Source organism: Marmota monax, unplaced genomic scaffold, assembly GCF_021218885.2.
Source record: "Marmota monax isolate L192 unplaced genomic scaffold, Marmota_monax_Labrador192_F-V1.1 WCK01_AAM20220418_F8-fsc00284, whole genome shotgun sequence".
In the NCBI taxonomy this organism is placed as follows: domain Eukaryota; kingdom Metazoa; phylum Chordata; class Mammalia; order Rodentia; family Sciuridae; genus Marmota; species Marmota monax.
Window position 1 is genome coordinate 1,011,216 of NW_026694275.1, and position 11,282 is coordinate 1,022,497.

Below are 11,282 nucleotides of genomic sequence, written 5' to 3' on the forward strand. Positions count from 1 at the left end.
CCCTAGGTGTATTCATTGTTACTGAGGTGCTGTCATTTATCTCAGTGGACAGGGCTATGAAATAAATGTGTGTATGTATATTTACATATTCACAGTGTATGCATATACATGCTTATCAACAAACACATGCATTTATGTAAAGCTATGAATTCATACTGATATCTTCATTTTTAGTTCAACACCAGAGAGTTTATTCTAGCCTTTCTTCCAACTGGCTCTCATTAAGCTCAAGTATTGATTTGTTTGCTCATTCTCTCTGCGTGATCTGTCTGCAACCACATGGTCCATCTCCTCAGCTCTAACATCACTTCCTGACAAAGAGGGCTGCTGGTTTGGCCTGAACTCCAGGGACACTGACAATCCCAGATAGCAAGCAAGGTGAGCCCCATCCCAGTCCTGACCCTGACTCTGGCCCTAACCCCTGCCAAAGAGAAGGGAAAGGGACTCCCTGACACTAAAACAGGCATTTCATATCATCATATCACTGGCTCAGTGGACTTACCATTTGCCTTCCCTTGCCTTCACCTTAGTTTCCTCCCATATCCTTGGGAAGTCAGTTCACATGTCAGCTCCTCAGAGAAATCTTCCTTCCCCGACAAGGTCAGTTTCTCTTCTTACAAGCCCTCTTAGCACTATTTGATTCTTCACAGTTTGTGGACATAAATTTGTGAAACAATTGGATTAATGTATATTTCCTTCAATAGTCTAAGTTTCATGACGACAGATCATGTTTTTGTTATCTTCTATATTATCAGTGTCTGGCACACTACCTGGTACTTTGAATAAGTATTTGCTGAAAGAACAAATAAAAGCTTTTAAGTCTTGTTTTTTCACACATATTGCCATTAATTAATGCCATCATTTGTAATTCCATGTTTCTTTAATTACACTTTTCAGAAGCCAGGCATGGTGACACATGGCTATAGTCCCAGTGACTTGAGGCAGGAGGAACACAAGTTGGAGGCCAGCCTGGGCCACTTAGCAAGACCATATCTCAAAAATTTTAAAAAGGGCTGGGGATGTAGCTCAGTGGTAAAGTGCCCCTGAGTTCAGTCCCCAGTACCCAAAACAAAAAAGAACAAAACAAAAAACCCTTTTGCCCACTCAAAAATTATACACTATATTCTCCCAACCTTTTCCCAAGGACATCACGAATGATTTGTCAATGTATTGCTGGGCCTCAGCTACACTGCTACAGCATTTCTCTGCTTTACCCATCTACATTGATATACTAAGCTCATTTGAAAAAAGAAAATGAGCTCATTCTGTATTGTAAGGTAAAAGGTTTTATAAACTCTTTGTGACCACTAGTTTCCTTCTAAGTACTCTTGTGACATATTCTAGAAACTTGCCTGGGATTAAGATGAAACCCTCCTTTATAAAGCTTGGGAGATCCATCTTCTCTTTCAACAAAAAGGGAACATATGTCCTTTTCCAGGCATCTAGCATGTCTTATTCATGTTTTATTCCCCAGAATTCCCTAAAGTTTATAGGCAGTAAGTAGTTCAGCAATCTCTTCTGCAGCTTCCCTCAATATCCTGACATAAAATTTGTCTAGGCCAAGAGACCCAAGATCATTTAAAGCATCTCAGTGCTCTCTTACAATTTTCTTACTAAGATCCTCAGCTGCCTCCTGCCAATATCTACTTGACCCTTTCCAGCCTAATGGACAGTTTGGATGTTAGAAAAAAAACAAACCAAAGTGGGAATTAGAGGGTTGGCTTTCTTTGTTGTCTGGTAAGCATTATAAAATTTTGTTTTTCATTTTATACCCTGAGGCACTATTCACATTTTTATGTGTACCTAATATTCTATAACTTTTGAACACCTAATTATAATTTTAAAAAGAATAATATCTGTCCCAGTGCATGGATTTTGAGGCCTTCTTGATTGATTTCTTAATGAAAATGAAAATATAAATAGCCTTTTTCTTACACCTAAAATTAATTCCTATTGGGTCAGGCCTTCCTGACATGGTTTTGTAGTTTCAGTTACTATTTCATATGGTCAGACGACACTCTTGTTTTTCCATGTTTTTAATGTGTTAGCACCAAAGACCTCTGTGCATCTGCATCATTTTCTTTAGCTACCTCTCCTTTTACTTTATTAAAATAATTCATCATTATAGGGTCAAATTTTAGTTTTTAAGAGCTTTTCAACCCATTTGTGAGTGCAGCTAAGTAGAAAGTAAAAGAAAACTAACAATTAATGCATACCTACTAAGTTTTAAAGACTGATGCATAGTGCCATCTCATTCACTTGTCAGAACCACCTTGTGAAGTAGGTGATTCCATGCCATTGATCATTCCATGCCCTTCTCTTGCTTCCCTACCTCCTGACATTCCCATAGGAACCTAAAGCTTGGAGAGTTAACTTAACCAAGGTACCACAGCTAATCAATGGCATAGCTGTGCTTAAAGCCAGATCTATGGTATCATGCTCTTTTTTTTTCCTTCCTGCTATCTTTTATTTTCTGAACACTTTCCAAGTCTGCCTTTCTAAATTCTAAAGCAAAATATCTTACTGTAGCTAACCTTATGCGCTCACAAACTGAGACAATATGGTTATTGTTCAAGTTCCACTTCTCCAATCAGTTTTGTTATAGGTCAGTTAGGTAATGAATAACAAACAGTCCCTCCTGTTGATTACTTTCAGAGGGATAATATTGTCAGGAGACAAGTAAAAAATCTCTAGGGGCTGGGGTTGTGGCTCAATGGTAGAGTGCTCGCCTAGCACATGTGAGGCCCTGGGTTCGATCCTCAATACCACATAAAAATAAATAAACAAAACAAAGGAATTGTGTACAACTAAAAAAATTAAAAAGAGAATCTCTAAATGTTCTGCTTTTAGGCAAAGGAATCAACCTTGAACAAAGCTCTTCCTTGCTGCTGTATCTTTCCCTGTGTCAATTTTTAAGATCTGCATCCATTGGGTATACATCATCCATTTCTGCAATTGGATAGGGTGCCATGCACTTCACTATATAACCTCTCTTCCTTTCCCCTTGTTACTTCACCAAAACTCTGTAGGGGGCTCAGTCCTCATTTATGTGGATTTCTGTGCATATAGCACCGTGTCTCTTCCCCTTACAAAGAGCACCTACTTACTAATGTGTTTCTTCTAATGTCAGATTTCATTTGCAAGTTGCATTCCTCCAAGTCTTAGTGGGACCTCTTAGCGAATATGTATTACCTTGAGTTAGCATTTAAAATTTATCTTATACTATTAAGTTGAACCTTATGAAATTACCATTCTTGTAGGTCAGAAAGAGTTGGATATTGGTAATTTCATATGGTTCATACTAACACATGTGCTGTGTATCAACTAAAATAGCTGAAGCTTTTAGTTCTATTACTGACTCTTTTCCCAAATAACCTCCCCCAGTGCTGTTCTTGCTGTCATATCTGATATAATCCATAGCAATTGATTTTAATATTGTCAGGGCACTTTGCTCCTTTCCCCTCCATTTTCAATTTAAAGTTCTCTTTATCAGATCAGTAAGGCTCTGGGTAAACACATTTTTCCCAGTTATCATAGAGTACTGTGTCCTTAGCCAGGAGCCCAGCAATCAGTATTTTAAACTATGATCCAGTCAAAACAAATTCTATTCTAATATTCCATCCCTAAAGACAGCCATTTCATCTTCCATATATTCATTTCTATTCCAAAGTACCAGTTGTCTTTTGTAAGAAGAAAACATCAACTAGTCTCCCTAGGTCCTTGAATTTTCTGCCCACAACTTCTTAGTCCTTGAAGATGATTTCTCAATCTCCTTTGGTGAGACCACTCACACTTACAGGAAGGACACTTGTTAGAATAAGAGGTGAAGAAAGGTGGAAATTGGCAGCATTTGTTTGAGTTGGTAGTTTTCCCATAGCTCTGTTAAATGACAATAAGAAAGGCTCAGTGGTAGAGCATTTGCCTAGTATGTACAAGGCTCTGAGTTCAATCTTCACTACCACAACAAGAAAGAAAAGGAAAAAATGGCAACAAGAATATGTACTCAGGGGCTGGAGTTGTAGCTTGGTGGTAGATTGCTTGTCCAGCATGTATGAGGCACTGGGTGCGATTCTCAGCACCACATATAAGAGTATATATTTTTAAAAAAATAATATATACTCAGGGTTGGGGATGTAACTCAGTGGTAGAGTGCTTGCCTGGAATGCACAAGGCCCAGGGTTCCATCCCCAGCACCACAAGCACAAAAATATTGTATATGATCAAAGACAATATTCATATTGTCAAGAAGCAATCAATGATTCACTCATTCCTTCATTCATTCATTTATCTGTTCATCCAGCCAATGAATGATTGTAGTTTAGACCCAGATCCTGTCCTCAATGAACTTATGGTCTGATAGGGGAAGAGGTGGGGCCTACATTTATTGTATTAGATACAATTAAAGATAGAAAAGTATTTTATGAAAGTGAGGGGAAGGAACTTAGATTCCAAAGAGGGAGATCAGGAAATGCTTTCTGGAGATGGAATAGCTTTGTGGATTTTAAAGATATATAAAAGGAGGAGAAGGGTCTTCCAGGCAAAAACAGCATCATGGTGAAGGCACATAGTCTTTTTATGAAGGACAGTGTATTTGCAGCATAAAATGCTTAAAGGGAAATAGTGGGAGAAAGGTTAAAAAAGTTGGTTGGATGACCTCCACTGTCTGGTCAAGGAGCTTGGACTGCATGGCATAATCCACAGATGTATTTTTTTTCCTCTTTTGAGACAATCTCACTGTTTCCCAGGCTGATGGCAAACTCCTGGGCTTCAGTGACCTTCCTGCTGTAGGCTCCTGAGTACCTGGAATACATGCATGTGCCATCACACCCTGCTTGACCATTGAAGGGATTTTAGCTGAGGAGTGGCAGGATCAGAAATGAACCCTGGGAATATTAAGCTGGGCAACAGTGAGTAAATTGGATGGCTGGAGATGGAACCCAGGCCTTCCACATGCTGGGCAAGTGCTCTACCTCTGAGCTACATACCCAGCCCTCTTCATTATTTATTTTTTTTTTAATTTGTTTTGGAAAAAAAAAATTGGCAGTATTGGAGATTGAACCAAAGGGTGCTCAACCACTTAGTTTCATTCCCAACCCTTTATGTTTTTTTTCATTTGGGGACAGGGATTAAGTTGCTGAGGGAGGGTCTTACTAAATCACTGAAGCTAGTCTCAGACTTGCAATCTTCCTGCCTTACTCCCAAATTACTGGCACTATAGATGTGTGCCACCATGTCCAGCTTGCAAGTCACTTTTGAGATCACAATTTCAGTGGAATGGCAAGGGCTAAAACTAGACTTTAAGAAAATATGAGAAGGATAGTGGTTACAGCAGGTGAACTGCTCTTTGAAGAACCACCCAAAGCAGTCCAAAGACAAACCTGATTCTTCACTTACTTAGGGCACTAGGATAGGTCTCACACCTCCTGGTCAGTCTCACCTGGGACTACCCACACCATCCCACCCTTCCACCATCTCAGTGTTCCCTGCAGGGGCTAGGGAGCTACAACTGTTTTTTAGTAGGCCTTCTGGGGGAACTTTTGGCACTTCCATTTTTATATTTCCCCAGCATTATTTCTTGGTCCAACTGAAAGAAGTGATTCTATGCTGAAGTTTTATATTTTTTAAGCTATCCTGGAATCTTATCCCTCTGTCCAACTGGGAAAAGGCAATTTTCCCTTGTTCTTGTCCAGATGTCTATCTCCCAGGGGTCCTCTGCTCCATCACAGTAGGCGTTGAGTCTGCTTATGTATATAATGTTTGATTATACAGAAACCAAATGTGCTCATGTGCCATGTTCTTTGGCAGCTGTATTTAAGCCTTTTTATATCAGCTGCAGCACTGTTCAATTTTTTTAAAAATACAAATTCACAAAAGGCATGCATTGTGAGGGATTCAGTGTAGTATGTGCCCTTTAGAATTCTGTTTTATCATCCTCGGTACACTGTAGAGCTGGGAGGGACCTTAAACAGCATCTCTCCAACTTCCTCGTGTTTTCAAGTAAGACAGTGAGGCCCAGAAAAGGGAAGATTTACAATCATTTGTCATGCATTAGTTGCTGGAAGGGATGGAATAATAGGCCATGTAGAATCCTAGCTTTCTAGAAGCTTTTTTTTTTCCAGTTGGAGAAGTATATTTGAGCAAATAGCTACCAAGTGAGAGAGGGAAGAATAAGTTCAGTATAAACTTCTAGGATGGTACAAGAGGAGAGAAGGGGGAGCTCTTTTGGAATGATCAGCAACATCCTCATGGAAGGTGATATTTGAGCTGGAGCTTTAAGGGTCAATAAAGGAGAGATAGGGACTAGAATCACAGACACAGGACATACTCCAAGAAAAAAGGCAAGGAGTGTATAGAGAGTTCTCTACAAGGAGTTTGTAGAGAAATATCAGGAGATAACATTGCAAAAGCAGACTAGGCCAGTGCAGTAAAGGATGTTCCCTTCTCACATCCATGTCCTCTCCCCAGTCTGGTTCTGCTGATCCTGCAGGCTTCCACCTGCATGTCACCTCCTCAAAGACTTCCCTGGGTCTTTTCCAAGCACATTCCCCACCACCACCTCTGTCACTGTACCCTGTGCATTTTCTTCGTGGCCTTCACAGTCACATGTAATTCTGTAGTCATTTACTTCCTTTTTGCTCCATCTCTATAGATTATAGGGTCCTTGAGAATGGGACTGCATTTATTCTGTCATTATCTTGTCAGCTCCAAGCACAATGCCCATCAGTAAGTGCTTTACAAGCAGCATCTCTTGATGTTCAAGGGTAGGGGCTGTGATAATGAGTGATAATGACTACAAAGGACCATGTTGAAGACACTGTAAATAATCAAGATGTTTTGGTAAGAGACTGGATGTGATGACCTAAAGAAAACAGATCAGAGCTTGAGTGTGGAATGTTGGACAATGGTGCCACTTTGTGGAGCTTATGGTAGGGAAGGGGTAGCTTAGACATACATGAAGTCATCAGGAGAGAAGAGACATGGCATTTTCATTTTTCTAGGGTCTCTGAATGTCAAGCTTAGGCAATGAGGGCTGGCCTTTGAGAGCTTACAGGCACTTGAATGGATGGAATGATGGTCAGTAAAGGGATGCAGGGTAGGTAGACAATTTGGCTCTGGGTGAGAAGACAAAAGTGTGTAAAGGAGGGGGAAGCCTTAGAAGATGAAAAAGAGAGGGGACATAGGATGGAGCAGTATGCCAGAGGAAGTTGCAGAAGTCCAGAAAGCAAACAAATTCAATCACCACAGGCTTGGATCTACTCAAATCACTTCCCTCTAAGGTTGAGCCAAAGAATATTGTAGCTCTTCTACGCTCTGTGGACTCTGCACTGACTGCTGGGGATTTGCAGATGAGCAAAACAGTCTCTGATCTCAGAGAGACTAGGAGACAGAAATAAAGATAAAGGCAGCACCATGTTCTGAGTATTACAAAGTGACAGGCCATCATGGTACTTAAGAGCATAGCTGCTATAGTTAGATTGTCTGTTTGGTTCATAGTTCTGTCACTTTTTAGTCATGTGACCACATTGTGCTTCAGTTTTCCCATCTAGGAAATAGGGATAATAAAAAGCACCTACACCATAGGACCATTTTTGGCAATAGATGGAATAGTATTGCTTAAAGCACTTAGTATAGCACCTGACACACTGCAAGCAGGAAACAGATGTTAGCTGTTAGAGGACAAAGCACACAGGAAGGGAGGGTCAATTACACCTCCAGGGAAGGAGTTGGTTCAGGAAAGGTGGCATAGGTAGAGGGGCTTATTTTTTTGTTTTTGTTTTTATATTGGTGATTGAATCCAGGGGAGCTTTACCACTGAGCTACATCCCTAGCTTTATTTACACACACACACACAATTTTTATTTTGAGACAGGATCTAAGTTGCCAGGCCAGCCTCAAATTTGCAATCCTCCTGACCTAGCCTCCAGTCACTAGGATTACAGGTGTGCCCCACTGTAAGACCCCATCTCAAAATAAAAAAAAAAAAAAGACTGCAATTCAGTTCTGTGGTAGAGCACTGCTAAGTTCAGTACCCAGTACCCCAATACACAAACAGAAACAACAAAAAGAGGAGCCTTCTGGGTGAGCAAGATGGGTGACAGCAAGGGCATTTATAAGCAAAAGAAGCATGAGCCAAGATCTGAGGTTGCAGTGTATTATGGGAACTCAAAACAGCTGGAGCAGAGGGAGACAACAGCAGGAGAAAAACCAAGGCCCGATTGCAGAAGGGCCATGCTAAGGAGCTTGGGAGCTGGTTCCTTTGGCTGCCTGCTTGTAGCAAACAGTAAGGCCAGTCAGCACATTCTCTTGCTAGTGCTGTTCACTGGGAGAGCACAGGTGGGAAGTCTGCTCTCGGGTCACCTATTTGCTAGTTCTAGAAGTGTTGGATACTTGTGGTTAGCCTACCAGGGTAGAGGAAGGATGGGCTGTGTTGGTAGTTCAGTCTAATTAGTGGAAAAGGCCACCCATGTGCATCACGCTGTGCACAATGGGGATGGCTCTGCAGAGATCTGTTGAGGCTTCACTGTCAAAGAAGTTCTATTTTCTGGCAAAGCTCAGGTATTAACACCCTGTTCACTGGGGAGGAAGTGAGGTATATGGAGCCAGTTATACTATCTCTTGGAAGTGATGGGGGCTTTTAAGGAAATTGGAATTTGAGCTTCAAAACATTATTTGCAATAATAAAATGTCCTAGAGTGCCAGGCAGCCTGACTAAATGAAAAGATTAGTGGAATTGAGGCCATGAAATCCTAGATGGGAACAGTGAGACAGAGTGGGTAACACCAATGGCACCATGAGTCCATTAGGCATCTGGGCCACTGCTCATCTCATTGTATGAGGTTCTCTCATACCTTGGCTTTCAGTGGTTGGCACCAAGAAGGTACCGTCCCTGCAGAAAAGGCTCTGGTTGTCTTTAGAACCCACCTTCCGGCTCATGCCCAGGGCCCCTTCTGTTTCCACCTTTTTTTTTGCTCAGCTCTTCCCAGTTGTGCAGCTCAATCCCACTTTTATTCTGCAAACCACATTAGCTTTGTCCTTGAGCCCTTGACTTCCACACTTGCTTTGAGGAAAGATTTTGCTTTCCTTAGCTAATGTCTAGAAGTACTTTCAACTGCAGATAAAGTTGGTTATTTGTGTTTGAACAGATATTTCACTCATAGATCATCCCATGAACATTTGTGGCTCTTCCTCTTAGAGATGAAGAAATCAAGACATCAGCAGCAGGACTGGGAGAAGACCCAAATTTGCTCCTCAATGGAGCCAGGGAGCTGCCTGTGGGTCCAATGGCCTGACTCCTTTTATTGTTTCCCCAGTTATCTCTCATGCTGGGGCATAATTTTCTTCAGCTGTACTTCCTCCAGGAGGGACACTGGCTGTGAAGACAGTCTCAGCACAGCACAACTATAGGCCAAAACCTATATTCCCTTTGCACTCAGGAGTTAAAATTTCCTCAAATCCCCATGGAGCTCTCTGGGGACTCCCTTTTGTTGGGCTGCCTTCTAGCAAATGAGAGAATGTGGGAAAGCCAAGTGCCCTGCAAATAATAAAGCACCATAAACAAGTGAGGATAATCATCCTTACTGTGGCTCAGTCCACCCACGTTGGTGTTGCTCATTCATTCGGCTGTCGTTCTTGACCTTAATTATGGCAGCACTTTCTTAGGCTCCTCCACAGAGCTGCAGTGGCATCAACCATGTCAGAGATACCTGCTATGAACACTTCTTCTGAGGACCACAGGGAAGACCGCAAATGGGGCCCCATCCCTCCCTCATTCTCACAATGCTGAAAGCCGGCAGGCAGTTTTCTCTTACCATTTTCCTCATTCAGCTCCCCGCTGCTAAGCTGGCCCCTGCTTTTTCTAACAGACCTCTTTGCTGCTGCAGGCCTCCCCCACATTGTGTACCCTTTAGAAAAAAAGTCAGCATTTGGCTACCAAGGATGTGGAACCCCATCAGGTCAGTGCTGTATAAGGCAGCATCTGGGTCAGGGCAGAAGCCTGAGCACACAGGTTTCACAAATGACCTGTCGCCACCCCAGAGGTTGCACCCATCCCAAGGATGGCCTGGCTTGCTGGCTGATCCACTGAGGAGACAAGCCCTTCAACCTCCACGCAAATGCTTGGGCAGCTCTTTCCATCACTGTGCCCCCATCAGCCCTGCTCAATTACTTCAAGAAGGTCTCTGAGCCACAGTTCATTGCAACTATCGTTTATTAAAAAATATATGTCTCCTTGGAAGGAACACTGGTAAACCAACTAGTGTCATGCTTACTTTGAATCTTTGCTTTTCTTCCCCAGGAGGGAGGGAGGGAGGGTCCAGCATCATTCAGACATGTCAGTTACCATCACAGAATCAACACTCCCTGCTCACCCCCCACATCAGAGGCACGATGGCCATAACTTCATCCCTCTTTGCCTTCAATCCAGTGTACTGCCCAAGGGAAAGCTGCTGCCCTTTCATTACCCTCATTCTGGGCCCCACACTTTACAGTTAGCCTCAGTATGCTGGTAGGATAACTGTGAACAGATTTCCTGAATTTGGCTGGTAGTGCTTAAAGCATCTTCAACACTTGTGTCATTTGCACTGGTCCTAATCCAGTGGGCTCAACTTTAGGGCCAAGCATTTCTATATTCTCCCCTACGTCTTCCCTCCAGCATGGAGGTGAGGGAGGCACGTTGGCTTCAAAGGAGCACAGTGGGGAGGGGGGGAAGGCTGGGCTACCCTTGCTGCCCGCATTGGTGGTGGGCAGAGAACTCCCTGGACCGCAGTCACTGCCATCAGACTCTGGGAGAAAGCAACAAGGTCTCACGGCTCACCAGTAAGTGAATCTTAGCTCTACAGCTCAAATTTATAGCATTAAATTCTACTTTCTTCTTGAAGAAACAGTAAGCTACCAGCTGTTGGTGAGGGGGCTGGGGTAGGGCATATGGAGCAGCTGCAAAAAATACCCAAATCAAACTCACTACATGGCTGGCCAAGCCAAATGCTGTTCTATCCCAGCAGAGAACTGGAAGGCAAGCACCTCCCTGTCCCTGTCGGTGGCCCCATGAAGGAACCCTAGAGTCCAGCATGTCCTTGGCAGGCAAGTGAAGGGCCAGTGTGGCAGTGCGGGGGCCCAGCTCCTCCCCAGCCCATTGGGCCCCGCTTTCCCTCTGCTGACTGGACGGCCACGACCTGGCTCCTTCAGAAGCTTGGAAGCCTTTAGAACATTGGCAAATTGGATTCTACGCATTCACTTAAATAGTAAAAGTAAAATTTGGAATAATGAAAAGGCTGACACAGTAG